General features: G+C 51.4%; 8 non-coding genes across 8 annotated transcripts; all 8 read right to left on the bottom strand.

The window, feature by feature from the left end:
- Window positions 1-324: 324 nt before the first annotated feature.
- Window positions 325-397, bottom strand: trnaa-agc. Its single transcript has one exon. It is a non-coding gene; the product is annotated as a tRNA-Ala (tRNA).
- A 362-nt stretch (window positions 398-759) lies between these two features.
- On the bottom strand, window positions 760-845 carry trnay-gua. Its single transcript is given in 2 exon segments — window positions 760-795; window positions 809-845. It is a non-coding gene; the product is annotated as a tRNA-Tyr (tRNA).
- Window positions 846-2642: 1797 nt separating this feature from the next.
- On the bottom strand, window positions 2643-2715 carry trnaa-agc. The gene has a single exon. It is a non-coding gene; the product is annotated as a tRNA-Ala (tRNA).
- Window positions 2716-3057: 342 nt separating this feature from the next.
- trnay-gua lies at window positions 3058-3143 on the bottom strand. The gene is given in 2 exon segments: window positions 3058-3093; window positions 3107-3143. It is a non-coding gene; the product is annotated as a tRNA-Tyr (tRNA).
- A 4087-nt stretch (window positions 3144-7230) lies between these two features.
- Window positions 7231-7303, bottom strand: trnaa-agc. Its single transcript has one exon. It is a non-coding gene; the product is annotated as a tRNA-Ala (tRNA).
- Window positions 7304-7645: 342 nt separating this feature from the next.
- trnay-gua lies at window positions 7646-7731 on the bottom strand. Its single transcript is given in 2 exon segments — window positions 7646-7681; window positions 7695-7731. It is a non-coding gene; the product is annotated as a tRNA-Tyr (tRNA).
- Window positions 7732-9935: 2204 nt separating this feature from the next.
- On the bottom strand, window positions 9936-10020 carry trnay-gua. Its single transcript is given in 2 exon segments — window positions 9936-9970; window positions 9984-10020. It is a non-coding gene; the product is annotated as a tRNA-Tyr (tRNA).
- Window positions 10021-14513: 4493 nt separating this feature from the next.
- Window positions 14514-14599, bottom strand: trnay-gua. The gene is given in 2 exon segments: window positions 14514-14549; window positions 14563-14599. It is a non-coding gene; the product is annotated as a tRNA-Tyr (tRNA).
- Between the last annotated feature and the right edge of the window lie 983 nt (window positions 14600-15582).

A 15582-nucleotide genomic window follows, 5' to 3' on the forward strand; every position in this document is an offset into this window, starting at 1 on the left:
TGTTGGGTGATGGGCGTTGGGTGTTGGGTGATGGGCATTGGGTGCTGGGCAATGGGTGTTGGACATTGGGTGTTGGGCGTTGGGCGACGGTTGATTGCAGCAAGAAATTATTAAATATGGTGCCCCGTTGCAGATGCATTGCCAACCTTTCTTGCCTGTGGCATCTCTGTTCCTGGGCTATTTAGGCAGGAGGGGTCTACCTTGAATACCTTTATGCTATTAGGAGCATATTAGCCTGTACTATCCAAATGAAAGTGGTAAAAATTGTGTTTGTCAACATTTTTAAGATGAAAATCAATGCTGTCTGAGTAAAAAAAAAACAACTGGAGGATGCGGGCATCGATCCCGCTACCTCTCGCATGCTAAGCGAGCGCTCTACCATTTGAGCTAATCCCCCCGCACAAGAAAAAAAAGGCAGGGGAATGGCTGACGAACGATCATCCGCTGCAGTCACTACCTCAGAGTCAGCATTGGGAGGCGCTGCCTCAGAGTCCGTTAAACCGCCGCTCCGCACGCGCACACCGCAGGGGGGGTTGGGAGGGGGTGGCGATTTTCGGCGGCGCTGTGGCGGGAGGTCTCCGAGTCCCGCGCGTCCTTCACCCCGGCCCTAACCTGATCGTTTCCCGGCAGTAGGGACTCACCAGCATTTGTCTGCCCCCCCCCCCCAATACCCATTTAGGGCCGTAGAGATTGCCGATGTCCCTCTTGGGAGGGGGTAAAAAGCGGTGGGGGACGGAGGCCAAAAAAGAAAAACACACGTCCTTCGAGCCGGAATCGAACCAGCGACCTAAGGATGACCACGGAACCACTACAGTCCTCCGCTCTACCAGCTGAGCTATCGAAGGCGCTGGCGAGCACAGCGCTCGCCAGGCCTGATGTGCGTAGGGCAGAGGAAATAGTCATCATCCCTGCTGCTCCGCCTCAGATTGGTCAACCGGGCAGGAGCAGGGCGCAGGCGCTCTTCAAGCCTGTCACACCCGCGCCCTGGGCGCATGCTAATAGGGGCGCCAGTCAGAAGCCTGCACTGTGTGGGGAATAGTCACTCACCTGTCACTTTTCCTCAGGCTGCCTTTTATTTCTGCCAAGGACCTGCTTCTAACATAGGCCCTGGCACAAGACATTCCTGAAGCCTGATAAGGTGAGATCTCATCACCCATATCTAAACCAACTGAGTAAAGGTTAAACATCATGTCCTAGCAAGCCATAGGCCACAAGATGACTTACTTCATGGCTTCCAATGGCAACAGGAGGGGTCCACCTTGAATATCTCTGCCTTGCAAAGTGAACATCTGAAAGGTGACTGTCTCGTACTATTCACCGGCCCCTTCAAATAAAGTATATAAATGGGGTGTCAAGAGGGGAAAAAATATTTTGGATGGAGGATCCATGCTTCTTAAACTGCATCTATGCTGGCTTTGGACTTACATCTAGCTCAAGAAGACTGAGAGCAGAAGTGATTGCTCCAGCTACAGAGATCAGCACCACGCTTCTTCTTCCATGCGTTTGCCAGATCTGGGTCCAGTGAACCGCTCTGAGAAGACTGCCTGCTTATGAAGAACAGCATCTCCCTGTTTGCTTCCCCCATCGGTTTGTCTGATCCGGGACCGGTAAACTCTTCTCCCCCTGTTATGTCGAATGTCTTATCTGCTTGTTTAGCTTATGAAGTGTTTTCAAACGTTTGCTTCTTAGTGAACTCATTTAAAGCTGTAAGTGACTTTGACCCTCTTTTTGGGAAAGCTGTGACTCCTGGACTAAATCTTGCATTCTGCCCCACTGTCTGTACCCAAATTTCCCCTCCTGACCTCAGAACCTTATTCATCCACTAAACATGCCACTCCCCAAACCCAATCCCCTACCCAGTGTTTACTACCCCCTCGCCCCAATCCCCTACCCTCCACCGTCAATCTCCTATTCAACATTCTGTCCTGCCTCCACCCACTGAACACCAACCACTGTCCAGTCCCTCCCCATCCCAATCCCTACACTAACTGCCACGCTCTACTCCCTTACCACCATTCACTAACACTCCCATCACAATCCCCAGTTCACTGTCCACCAGCACGCCCCCCCCCCCCCCCCCACCACCAGACCCCTGCCAAACAAAGCCTGTCCACTGGTCACTGTTCATTCTCTACTAACCTTCTCCTGAATCTCTGCCCACATCCTCTCTCGTTCCCTCAAAACCCCTCATTCCCTCCCACATGCACCACCTGGTTATTTCTCCACCAAGCAGTCTCTGGTGAGTCTTTTCTAAGAGAGACCTGTCTCTCTGCAGGGACAGCTGGTGAAATCGGTAAAGAGTTGGGTGTTGGGCGATGGGTGTTGGGTGTTGGGCGATGGGCATTGGGTGTTGGGCGTTGGGTGTTGGGCGATGGGTGTTGGGCGTTGGGCATTGGGTGTTGGGCGATGGGTGTTGGGCATTGGGCACTGGGGGGCGGTTGGTTGCAGCAAGAAATTGAGAAATATTGTGGCCCATTCCAGATGCATTGCCAACCCTTTTTGCCTGTGTCATCTGTGTCCCTGGGCCATCGGGGCACCAAAATTAAGAGCATATTAGCCTGTAGTTTCCGAATGAAAGTAATTGAAATAGTGTTTGTCAAGATTTTTAAGATAAAATCAATGCTATTTGAGTAAACAACAGCTGGAGGATGCGGGCATCGATCCCGCTACCTCTCACATGCTAAGCGAGCGCTCTACCATTTGAGCTAATCCCCCAGATAGGGGCCTATGCAGTAAAATGGCTGAAGAATGATGATCCGCTGCAGACACTACCTCAACGTTAACATTGGGAGGCGTGCCTCAGGGTGTGTTAAACCGACGCCCTGCACACGTGCACAGCAGGGGGCGGAGTGGCTGCTTTTCCACGGCGCTATGGCGGGAGGTCTCCGAGTCCCACGCGTCCTTCACCCCGGCCCTAACCTGATCGTTTCCCGGCAGTAGGGACTCACCAGCATTTGTCTGGCCCCCCAATACCCATTTAGGGCCGTAGAGATTGCCGATGTCCCTATTGGGAGGGGGTAAAAAGCGGTGGGGGATGGAGGCAAAACATAGCAGATGTCCTTCGAGCCGGAATCAAGCCAGCGACCTAAGGATGCCCACAGAACCACTACAGTCCTCCGCTCTACCAGCTGAGCTATCGAAGGTGCTGTTGGCCTGTGTGCTCTCCAGGCCTGATGTCTGTAGGGCAGAGGAAATATTCATCATTCCTGCTGCTCCGCCTCAGATTGGTCAACCGGGCAGGAGCAGGGCACAGGCGCTCTTCAAGCCTGTCACACCTGCGCCCTGGGCGCATGCTAATAGGGGCACCAGTCAGAAGCCTGCACTGTGTGGGGAATAGTCACTCACCTGTCACTTTTCCTCAGGCTGCCTTTTATTTCTGCCAAGGACCTGCTTCTAACATAGGCCCTGGCACAAGACATTCCTGAAGCCTGATAAGGTGAGATCTCATCACCCATATCTAAACCAACTGAGTAAAGGTTAAACATCATGTCCTAGCAAGCCATAGGCCACAAGATGACTTACTTCATGGCTTCCAATGGCAACAGGAGGGGTCTACCTTGAATATCTTTGCCTTGCAAAGTGAACATCTGAAAGGTGACTGTCTCGTACTATTCACCGGCCCCTTCAAATAAAGTATATAAATGGGGTGTCAAGAGGGGAAAAAATATTTTGGATGGAGGATCCATGCTTCTTAAACTGCATCTATGCTGGCTTTGGACTTACATCTAGCTCAAGAAGACTGAGAGCAGAAGAGATTGCTCCAGCTACAGAGATCAGCACCACGCTTCTTCTTCCATGCGTTTGCCAGATCTGGGTCCAGTGAACCGCTCTGAGAAGACTGCCTGCTTATGAAGAACAGCATCTCCCTGTTTGCTTCCCCCATCGGTTTGTCTGATCCGGGACCGGTAAACTCTTCTCCCCCTGTTATGTCGAATGTCTTATCTGCTTGTTTAGCTTATGAAGTGTTTTCAAACGTTTGCTTCTTAGTGAACTCATTTAAAGCTGTAAGTGACTTTGACCCTCTTTTTGGGAAAGCTGTGACTCCTGGACTAAATCTTGCATTCTGCCCCACTGTCTGTACCCAAATTTCCCCTCCTGACCTCAGAACCTTATTCATCCACTAAACATGCCACTCCCCAAACCCAATCCCCTACCCAGTGTTTACTACCCCCTCGCCCCAATCCCCTACCCTCCACCGTCAATCTCCTATTCAACATTCTGTCCTGCCTCCACCCACTGAACACCAACCACTGTCCAGTCCCTCCCCATCCCAATCCCTACACTAACTGCCACGCTCTACTCCCTTACCACCATTCACTAACACTCCCATCACAATCCCCAGTTCACTGTCCACCAGCACGCCCCCCCCCCCCCCCCCACCACCAGACCCCTGCCAAACAAAGCCTGTCCACTGGTCACTGTTCATTCTCTACTAACCTTCTCCTGAATCTCTGCCCACATCCTCTCTCGTTCCCTCAAAACCCCTCATTCCCTCCCACATGCACCACCTGGTTATTTCTCCACCAAGCAGTCTCTGGTGAGTCTTTTCTAAGAGAGACCTGTCTCTCTGCAGGGACAGCTGGTGAAATCGGTAAAGAGTTGGGTGTTGGGCGATGGGTGTTGGGTGTTGGGCGATGGGCATTGGGTGTTGGGCGTTGGGTGTTGGGCGATGGGTGTTGGGCGTTGGGCATTGGGTGTTGGGCGATGGGTGTTGGGCATTGGGCACTGGGGGGCGGTTGGTTGCAGCAAGAAATTGAGAAATATTGTGGCCCATTCCAGATGCATTGCCAACCCTTTTTGCCTGTGTCATCTGTGTCCCTGGGCCATCGGGGCACCAAAATTAAGAGCATATTAGCCTGTAGTTTCCGAATGAAAGTAATTGAAATAGTGTTTGTCAAGATTTTTAAGATAAAATCAATGCTATTTGAGTAAACAACAGCTGGAGGATGCAGGCATCGATCCCGCTACCTCTCACATGCTAAGCGAGCGCTCTACCATTTGAGCTAATCCCCCAGATAGGGGCCCATGCAGTAAAATGGCTGAAGAATGATGATCCGCTGCAGACACTACCTCAACGTTAACATTGGGAGGCGTGCCTCAGGGTGTGTTAAACCGACGCCCTGCACACGTGCACAGCAGGGGGCGGAGTGGCTGCTTTTCCACGGCGCTATGGCGGGAGGTCTCCGAGTCCCACGCGTCCTTCACCCCGGCCCTAACCTGATCGTTTCCCGGCAGTAGGGACTCACCAGCATTTGTCTGGCCCCCCAATACCCATTTAGGGCCGTAGAGATTGCCGATGTCCCTATTGGGAGGGGGTAAAAAGCGGTGGGGGATGGAGGCAATATGTAGCAGATGTCCTTCGAGCTACAATCGAACCAGCAACCTAAGGATGCCCACAGAACCACTACAGTCCTCCGCTCTACCAGCTGAGCTATCGCAGGTGCTGTTGGCCTGTGTGCTCTCCAGGCCTGATGTCTGTAGGGCAGAGGAAATAGTCATCATTCCTGCTGCTCCGCCTCAGATTGGTCAACCGGGCAGGAGCAGGGCACAGGCGCTTATTCAAGCCTGTCACACCTGCGCCCTGGGCGCATGCTAATAGGGGCGCCAGTCAGAAGCCTGCACTGTGTGGGGAATAGTCACTCACCTGTCACTTTTCCTCAGGCTGCCTTTTATTTCTGCCAAGGACGTGTTTCTAACATACGCCCTGGCACAAGACAATCCTGAAGCCTGATAAGGTGAGATCTCATCACCCATATCTAAACCAACTGAGTAAAGGTTAAACATCATGTCCTAGCAAGCCATAGGCCACAAGATGACTTACTTCATGGCTTCCAATGGAAACAGGAGGGGTCTACCTTGAATATCTCTGCCTTGCAAAGTGAACATCTGAAAGGTGATTGTCTCGTACTATTCACCGGCCCCTTCAAATAAAGTATATAAATGGGGTGTCAAGAGGGGAAAAAATATTTTGGATGGAGGATCCATGCTTCTTAAACTGGATCTATGCTGGCTTTGGACTTACATCTAGCTCAAGAAGACTGAGAGCAGAAGAGATTGCTCCACCTACAGAGATCAGCACCACGCTTCTTCTTCCATGCGTTTGCCAGATCTGGGTCCAGTGAACTGCTCTGAGAAGACTGCCTGCTTATGAAGAACAGCATCTCCCTGTTTGCTTCCCCCCATCGGTTTGTCTGATCCGGGACCGGTAAACTCTTCTCCCCCTGTTATGTCGAATGTCTTATCTGCTTGTTTAGCTTATGAAGTGTTTCCAAACGTTTGCTTCTTAGTGAACTCATTTAAAGCTGTAAATGACTTTGACCCTCTTTTTGGGAAAGCTGTGACTCCTGGACTAAATCTTGCATTCTGCCCCACTGCCTGTACCCAAATTTCCCCTCCTGACCTCAGAACCTTATTCATCCACTAAGCATGCCACTCCCCAAACCCAATCCCCTACCCATTGTTTACTACCCCCTCGCCCCAATCCCCTACCCTCCACCGTCAATCTCCTATTCAACATTCTGTCCTGCCTCCACCCACTGAACACCAACCACTGTCCAGTCCCTCCCCATCCCAATCCCTACACTAACTGCCACGCTCTACTCCTTTACCACCATTCACTAACACTCCCATCACAATCCCCAGTTCACTGTCCACCAGCACGCCCCCCCCCACCAGACCCCTGCTAAACAAAGCCTGTCCACTGGTCACTGTTCATTCTCTACTAACCTTCTCCTGAATCTCTGCCCACATCCTCTCTCATTCCCTCAAAACCCCTCATTCCCTCCCACATGCACCACCTGGTTATTTCTCCACCAAGCAGTCTCTGGTGAGTCTTTTCTAAGAGAGACCTGTCTCTCTGCAGGGACAGCTGGTGAAATCGGTAAAGAGTTGGGTGTTGGGCGATGGGCGTTGGGTGTTGGGCGATGGGCGTTGGGTGTTGGGCATTGGGTGTTGGGCGATGGGTGTTGGGCGTTGGGCATTGGGTGTTGGACGATGGGTGTTGGGCATTGGGCACTGGGGGGCGGTTGGTTGCAGCAAGAAATTGAGAAATATTGTGGCCCATTCCAGATGCATTGCTAACCCTTTTTGCCTGTGTCATCTGTGTCCCTGGGCCTTCTGGGCACCAAAATTAAGAGCATATTAGCCTGTAGTTTCCAAATGAAAGTAATTGAAATAGTGTTTGTCAAGATTTTTAAGATGAAAATCAATGCTATTTGAGTAAACAACAGCTGGAGGATGCGGGCATCGATCCCGCTACCTCTCACATGCTAAGCGAGCGCTCTACCATTTGAGCTAATCCCCCAGGTAGGGTCCAATGCAGTAAAATGGCTGAAGAATGATGATCCGCTGCAGACACTACCTCAACGTTAACATTGAGAGGCGTGCCTCAGGGTGTGTTAAACCGATGCCCTGCACACGTGCACAGCAGGGGGCGGAGTGGCTGCTTTTCCACGGCGCTATGGCGGGAGGTCTCCGAGTCCCACGAGTCCTTCACCCCGGCCCTAACCTGATCGTTTCCCGGCAGTAGGGACTCACCAGCATTTGTCTGGCCCCCCAATACCCATTTAGGGCCGTAGAGATTGCCGATGTCCCTATTGGGAGGGGGTAAAAAGCGGTGGGGGATGGAGGCAAAATGTAGCCGATGTCCTTCGAGCCGGAATCGAACCAGCAACCTAAGGATGCCCACAGAACCACTACAGTCCTCCGCTCTACCAGCTGAGCTATCGAAGGTGCTGTTAGCCTGTGTGCTCTCCAGGCCTGATGTCTGTAGGGCAGAGGAAATAGTCATCATTCCTGCTGCTCTGCCTCAGATTGGTCAACCGGGCAGGAGCAGGGCACAGGCGCTCTTCAAGCCTGTCACACCTGCGCCCTGGGCGCATGCTAATAGGGGCGCCAGTCAGAAGCCTGCACTGTGTGGGGAATAGTCACTCACCTGTCACTTTTCCTCAGGCTGCTTTTTATTTCTGCCAAGGACGTGTTTCTAACATAGGCCCTGGCACAAGACATTCCTGAAGCCTGATAAGGTGAGATCTCATCACCCATATCTAAACCAACTGAGTAAAGGTTAAACATCATGTCCTAGCAAGCCATAGGCCACAAGATGACTTACTTCATGGCTTCCAATGGAAACAGGAGGGGTCTACCTTGAATATCTCTGCCTTGCAAAGTGAACATCTGAAAGGTGATTGTCTCGTACTATTCACCGGCCCCTTCAAATAAAGTATATAAATGGGGTGTCAAGAGGGGAAAAAATATTTTGGATGGAGGATCCATGCTTCTTAAACTGGATCTATGCTGGCTTTGGACTTACATCTAGCTCAAGAAGACTGAGAGCAGAAGAGATTGCTCCAGCTACAGAGATCAGCACCACGCTTCTTCTTCCATGCGTTTGCCAGATCTGGGTCCAGTGAACCGCTCTGAGAAGACTGCCTGCTTATGAAGAACAGCATCTCCCTGTTTGCTTCCCCCAGCGTTATGTCTGATCCGGGACCGGTAAACTCTTCTCCCCCTGTTATGTCGAATGTCTTATCTGCTTGTTTAGCTTATGAAGTGTTTCCAAATGTTTGCTTCTTAGTGAACTCATTTAAAGCTGTAAATGACTTTGACCCTCTTTTTGAGAAAGCTGTGACTCCTGCACTAAATCTTGCATTCTGCCCCACTGCCTGTACCCAAATTTCCCCTCCTGACCTCAGAACCTTATTCATCCACTAAGCATGCCACTCCCCAAACCCAATCCCCTACCCAGTGTTTACTACCCCCTCGCCCCAATCCCCTACCCTCCACCGTCAATCTCCTATTCAACATTCTGTCCTGCCTCCACCCACTGAACACCAACCACTGTCCAGTCCCTCCCCATCCCAATCCCTACACTAACTGCCACGCTCTACTCCCTTACCACCATTCACTAACACTCCCATCACAATCCCCAGTTCACTGTCCACCAGCACGCCCCCCCCCCCACCAGACCCCTGCTAAACAAAGCCTGTCCACTGGTCACTGTTCATTCTCTACTAACCTTCTCCTGAATCTCTGCCCACATCCTCTCTCGTTCCCTCAAAACCCCTCATTCCCTCCCACATGCACCACCTGGTTATTTCTCCACCAAGCAGTCTCTGGTGAGTCTTTTCTAAGAGAGACCTGTCTCTCTGCAGGGACAGCTGGTGAAATCGGTAAAGAGTTGGGTGTTGGGCGATGGGCGTTGGGTGTTGGGCGATGGGCTTTGGGTGTTGGGCATTGGGTGTTGGGCGATGGGTGTTGGGCGTTGGGCATTGGGTGTTGGACGATGGGTGTTGGGCATTGGGCACTGGGGGGCGGTTGGTTGCAGCAAGAAATTGAGAAATATTGTGGCCCATTCCAGATGCATTGCTAACCCTTCTTGCCTGTGTCATCTGTGTCCCTGGGCCTTCTGGGCACCAAAATTAAGAGCATATTAGCCTGTAGTTTCCAAATGAAAGTAATTGAAATAGTGTTTGTCAAGATTTTTAAGATGAAAATCAATGCTATTTGAGTAAACAACAGCTGGAGGATGCAGGCATCGATCCCGCTACCTCTCACATGCTAAGCGAGCATTCTACCATTTGAGCTAATCCCCCAGATAGGGGCCCATGCAGTAAAATGGCTGAAGAATGATGATCCGCTGCAGACACTACCTCAACGTTAACATTGGGAGGCGTGCCTCAGGGTGTGTTAAACCGACGCCCTGCACACATGCACAGCAGGGGGCGGAGTGGCTGCTTTTCCACGGCGCTATGGCGGGAGGTCTCCGAGTCCCACGCGTCCTTCACCCCGGCCCTAACCTGATCGTTTCCCGGCAGTAGGGACTCACCAGCATTTGTCTGGCCCCCCAATACCCATTTAGGGCCGTAGAGATTGCCGATGTCCCTATTGGGAGGGGGTAAAAAGCGGTGGGGGATGGAGGCAAAATGTAGCAGATGTCCTTCGAGCCGAATCGAACCAGCGACCTAAGGATGACCACAGAACAGCTACAGTCCGCCGCTCTACCAGCTGAGCTATCGAAGGTGCTGTTGGCCTGTGTGCTCTCCAGGCCTGATGTCTGTAGGGCAGACGAAATAGTCATCATTCCTGCTGCTCCGCCTCAGATTGGTCAACCGGGCAGGAGCAGGGCGCAGGCGCTTCTTCAAGCCTGTCACACCTGCGCCCTGGGCGCATGCTATTAGGGGCGCCAGTCAGAAGCCTGCACTGTGTGGGGAATAGTCACTCACCTGTCACTTTTCCTCAGGCTGCCTTTTATTTCTGCCAAGGACGTGCTTCTAACATAGGCCCTGGCACAAGACATTCCTGAAGCCTGATAAGGTGAGATCTCATCACCCATATCTAACACTGAGTAAAGGTTAAACATCATGTCCTAGCAAGCCATAGGCCACAAGATGACTTACTTCATGGCTTCCAATGGCAACAGGAGGGGTCCACCTTGAATATCTCTGCCTTGCAAAGTGAACATCTGAAAGGTGATTGTCTCGTACTATTCACCGGCCCCTTCAAATAAAGTATATAAATGGGGTGTCAAGAGGGGAAAAAATATTTTGGATGGAGGATCCATGCTTCTTAAACTGGATCTATGCTGGCTTTGGACTTACATCTAGCTCAAGAAGACTGAGAGCAGAAGAGATTGCTCCAGCTACAGAGATCAGCACCACGCTTCTTCTTCCATGCGTTTGCCAGATCTGGGTCCAGTGAACCGCTCTGAGAAGACTGCCTGCTTATGAAGAACAGCATCTCCCTGTTTGCTTCCCCCATCGGTTTGTCTGATCCGGGACCGGTAAACTCTTCTCCCCCTGTTATGTCGAATGTCTTATCTGCTTGTTTAGCTTATGAAGTGTTTCCAAACGTTTGCTTCTTAGTGAACTCATTTAAAGCTGTAAATGACTTTGACCCTCTTTTTGGGAAAGCTGTGACTCCTGGACTAAATCTTGCATTCTGCCCCACTGCCTGTACCCAAATTTCCCCTCCTGACCTCAGAACCTTATTCATCCACTAAGCATGCCACTCGCCAAACCCAATCCCCTACCCATTGTTTACTAGCCCCCTCGCCCCAATCCTCTACCCTCCACCGTCAATCTCCTATTCAACATTCTGTCCTGCCTCCACCCACTGAACACCAACCACTGTCCAGTCCCTCCCCATCCCAATCCCTACACTAACTGCCACGCTCTACTCCCTTACCACCATTCACTAACACTCCCATCACAATCCCCAGTTCACTGTCCACCAGCACGCCCCCCCCCCCCACCAGACCCCTGCCAAACAAAGCCTGTCCACTGGTCACTGTTCATTCTCTACTAACCTTCTCCTGAATCTCTGCCCACATCCTCTCTCGTTCCCTCAAAACCCCTCATTCCCTCCCACATGCACCACCTGGTTATTTCTCCACCAAGCAGTCTCTGGTGAGTCTCTTGTAAGAGAGACCTGTCTCTCTGCAGGGACAGCTGGTGAAATCGGTAAAGAGTTGTGTGTTGGGCGATGGGCGTTGGGTGTTGGGCGATGGGCGTTGGGTGTTGGGCATTGGGTGTTGGGCGATGGGTGTTGGGCGTTGGGCATTGGGTGTTGGACGATGGGTGTTGGGCATTGGGCACTGGGGGGCGGTTGGTTGCAGCAAGAAATTGAGACGTATTGTGGCCCATTCCAGATGCATTGCCAACCCTTCTTGCCTGTGTCATCTGTGTCCCTGGGCCATCTGGGCACCAAAATTAAGAGCATATTAGCCTGTAGTTTCCAAATGAAAGTAATTGAAATAGTGTTTGTCAAGATTTTTAAGATGAAAATCAATGCTATTTGAGTAAACAACAGCTGGAGGATGCGGGCATCAATCCTGCTACCTCTCACATGCTAAACGAGCGCTCTACCATTTGAGCTAATCCCCCAGATAGGAGCCCATGCAGTTAAATGGCTGAAGAATGATGATCCGCTGCAGACACTTCCTCAACGTTAAAATTGGGAGGCGTGCCTCAGGGTGTGTTAAACCGCCGCCCTGCACACGCGCACCCCAGGGGGCGGAGTGGCTGCTTTTCCGCGGCGCTTTGGTTTGAGGTCTCCAAGTCCCACGCATCCTTCACCCCGGCCCTAACCTAATCGTTTTCCGGCAGTAGGGACTCACCAGCATTTGTCTGGCCCCCCAATACCCATTTAGGGCCGTAGAGATTGCCGATGTCCCTATTGGGAGGGGGTAAAAAGCGGTGGGGGATGGAGGCAAAAAGTAGCAGCTGTCCTTCCAGCCACAATCTAACCAGCGACCTAAGGATGACCACGGAACAGCTACAGTCCGCCGCTCTACCAGCTGAGTTATCGAAGGCGCTGTTGGCCTCTGTGCTCTCCAGGCCTGATGTCTGTAGGGCAGAGGAAATAGTCATCATTCCTGCTGCTCTGCCTCAGATTGGTCAACCGGGCAGGAGCAGGGCACAGGCGCTCTTCAAGCCTGTCACACCTGCGCCCTGGGCGCATGCTAATAGGGGCGCCAGTCAGAAGCCTGCACTGTGTGGGGAATAGTCACTCACCTGTCACTTTTCCTCAGGCTGCCTTTTATTTCTGCCAAGGACGTGTTTCTAACATAGGCCCTGGCACAAGACATTCCTGAAGCCTGATAAGGTGAGATCTCATCACCCATATCTAAACCAACTGAGTAAAGGTTAAACATCATGTCCTAGCAAGCCATAGGCCACAAGATGACTTACTTCATGGCTTCCAATGGAAACAGGAGGGGTCTACCTTGAATATCTCTGCCTTGCAAAGTGAACATCTGAAAGGTGATTGTCTCGTACTATTCACCGGCCCCTTCAAATAAAGTATATAAATGGGGTGTCAAGAGGGGAAAAAATATTTTGGATGGAGGATCCATGCTTCTTAAACTGGATCTATGCTGGCTTTGGACTTACATCTAGCTCAAGAAGACTGAGAGCAGAAGAGATTGCTCCAGCTACAGAGATCAGCACCATGCTTCTTCTTCCATGCGTTTGCCAGATCTGGGTCCAGTGAACCGCTCTGAGAAGACTGCCTGCTTATGAAGAACAGCATCTCCCTGTTTGCTTCCCCCAGCGTTTTGTCTGATCCGGGACCGGTAAACTCTTCTCCCCCTGTTATGTCGAATGTCTTATCTGCTTGTTTAGCTTATGAAGTGTTTCCAAACGTTTGCTTCTTAGTGAACTCATTTAAAGCTGTAAATGACTTTGACCCTCTTTTTGAGAAAGCTGTGACTCCTGCACTAAATCTTGCATTCTGCCCCACTGCCTGTACCCAAATTTCCCCTCCTGACCTCAGAACCTTATTCATCCACTAAGCATGCCACTCCCCAAACCCAATCCCCTACCCAGTGTTTACTACCCCCTCGCCCCAATCCCCTACCCTCCACCGTCAATCTCCTATTCAACATTCTGTCCTGCCTCCACCCACTGAACACCAACCACTGTCCAGTCCCTCCCCATCCCAATCCCTACACTAACTGCCACGCTCTACTCCTTTACCACCATTCACTAACACTCCCATCACAATCCCCAGTTCACTGTCCACCAGCACGCCCCCCCCCCACCAGACCCCTGCTAAACAAAGCCTGTCCACTGGTCACTGTTCATTCTCTACTAACCTTCTCCTGAATCTCTGCCCACATCCTCTCTCGTTCCCTCAAAACCCCTCATTCCCTCCCACATGCACCACCTGGTTATTTCTCCACCAAGCAGTCTCTGGTGAGTCTTTTCTAAGAGAGACCTGTCTCTCTGCAGGGACAGCTGGTGAAATCGGTAAAGAGTTGGGTGTTGGGCGATGGGCGTTGGGTGTTGGGCGATGGGCTTTGGGTGTTGGGCATTGGGTGTTGGGCGATGGGTGTTGGGCGTTGGGCATTGGGTGTTGGACGATGGGTGTTGGGCATTGGGCACTGGGGGGCGGTTGGTTGCAGCAAGAAATTGAGAAATATTGTGGCCCATTCCAGATGCATTGCTAACCCTTCTTGCCTGTGTCATCTGTGTCCCTGGGCCTTCTGGGCACCAAAATTAAGAGCATATTAGCCTGTAGTTTCCAAATGAAAGTAATTGAAATAGTGTTTGTCAAGATTTTTAAGATGAAAATCAATGCTATTTGAGTAAACAACAGCTGGAGGATGCGGGCATCGATCCCGCTACCTCTCACATGCTAAGCGAGCGTTCTACCATTTGAGCTAATCCCCCACATAGGGGCCCATGCAGTAAAATGGCTGAAGAATGATGATCCGCTGCAGACACTACCTCAACGTTAACATTGGGAGGCGTGCCTCAGGGTGTGTTAAACCGACGCCCTGCACACATGCACAGCAGGGGGCGGAGTGGCTGCTTTTCCACGGCGCTATGGCGGGAGGTCTCCGAGTCCCACGCGTCCTTCACCCCGGCCCTAACCTGATCGTTTCCCGGCAGTAGGGACTCACCAGCATTTCTCTGGCCCCCCAATACCCATTTAGGGCCGTAGAGATTGCCGATGTCCCTATTGGGAGGGGGTAAAAAGCGGTGGGGGATGGAGGCAAAATGTAGCAGATGTCCTTCGAGCCGGAATCGAACCAGCGACCTAAGGATGCCCACAGAACCACTACAGTCCTCCGCTCTACCAGCTGAGCTATCGAAGGTGCTGTTGGCCTGTGTGCTCTCCAGGCCTGATGTCTGTAGGGCAGAGGAAATAGTCATCATTCCTGCTGCTCTGCCTCAGATTGGTCAACCGGGCAGGAGCAGGGCACAGGCGCTTCTTCAAGCCTGTCACACCTGCGCCCTGGGCGCATGCTAATAGGGGCGCCAGTCAGAAGCCTGCACTGTGTGGGGAATAGTCACTCACCTGTCACTTTTCCTCAGGCTGCCTTTTATTTCTGCCAAGGACGTGTTTCTAACATACGCCCTGGCACAAGACATTCCTGAAGCCTGATAAGGTGAGATCTCATCACCCATATCTAAACCAACTGAGTAAAGGTTAAACATCATGTCCTAGCAAGCCATAGGCCACAAGATGACTTACTTCATGGCTTCCAATGGAAACAGGAGGGGTCTACCTTGAATATCTCTGCCTTGCAAAGTGAACATCTGAAAGGTGATTGTCTCGTACTATTCACCGGCCCCTTCAAATAAAGTATATAAATGGGGTGTCAAGAGGGGAAAAAATATTTTGGATGGAGGATCCATGCTTCTTAAACTGGATCTATGCTGGCTTTGGACTTACATCTAGCTCAAGAAGACTGAGAGCAGAAGAGATTGCTCCACCTACAGAGATCAGCACCACGCTTCTTCTTCCATGCGTTTGCCAGATCTGGGTCCAGTGAACCGCTCTGAGAAGACTGCCTGCTTATGAAGAACAGCATCTCCCTGTTTGCTTCCCCCATCGGTTTGTCTGATCCGGGACCGGTAAACTCTTCTCCCCCTGTTATGTCGAATGTCTTATCTGCTTGTTTAGCTTATGAAGTGTTTCCAAACGTTTGCTTCTTAGTGAACTCATTTAAAGCTGTAAATGACTTTGACCCTCTTTTTGGGAAAGCTGTGACTCCTGGACTAAATCTTGCATTCTGCCCCACTGCCTGTACCCAAATTTCCCCTCCTGACCTCAGAACCTTATTCATCCACTAAG

This window comes from Carcharodon carcharias, chromosome 5 (genome assembly GCF_017639515.1).
Source record: "Carcharodon carcharias isolate sCarCar2 chromosome 5, sCarCar2.pri, whole genome shotgun sequence".
NCBI classification, from domain to species: domain Eukaryota; kingdom Metazoa; phylum Chordata; class Chondrichthyes; order Lamniformes; family Lamnidae; genus Carcharodon; species Carcharodon carcharias.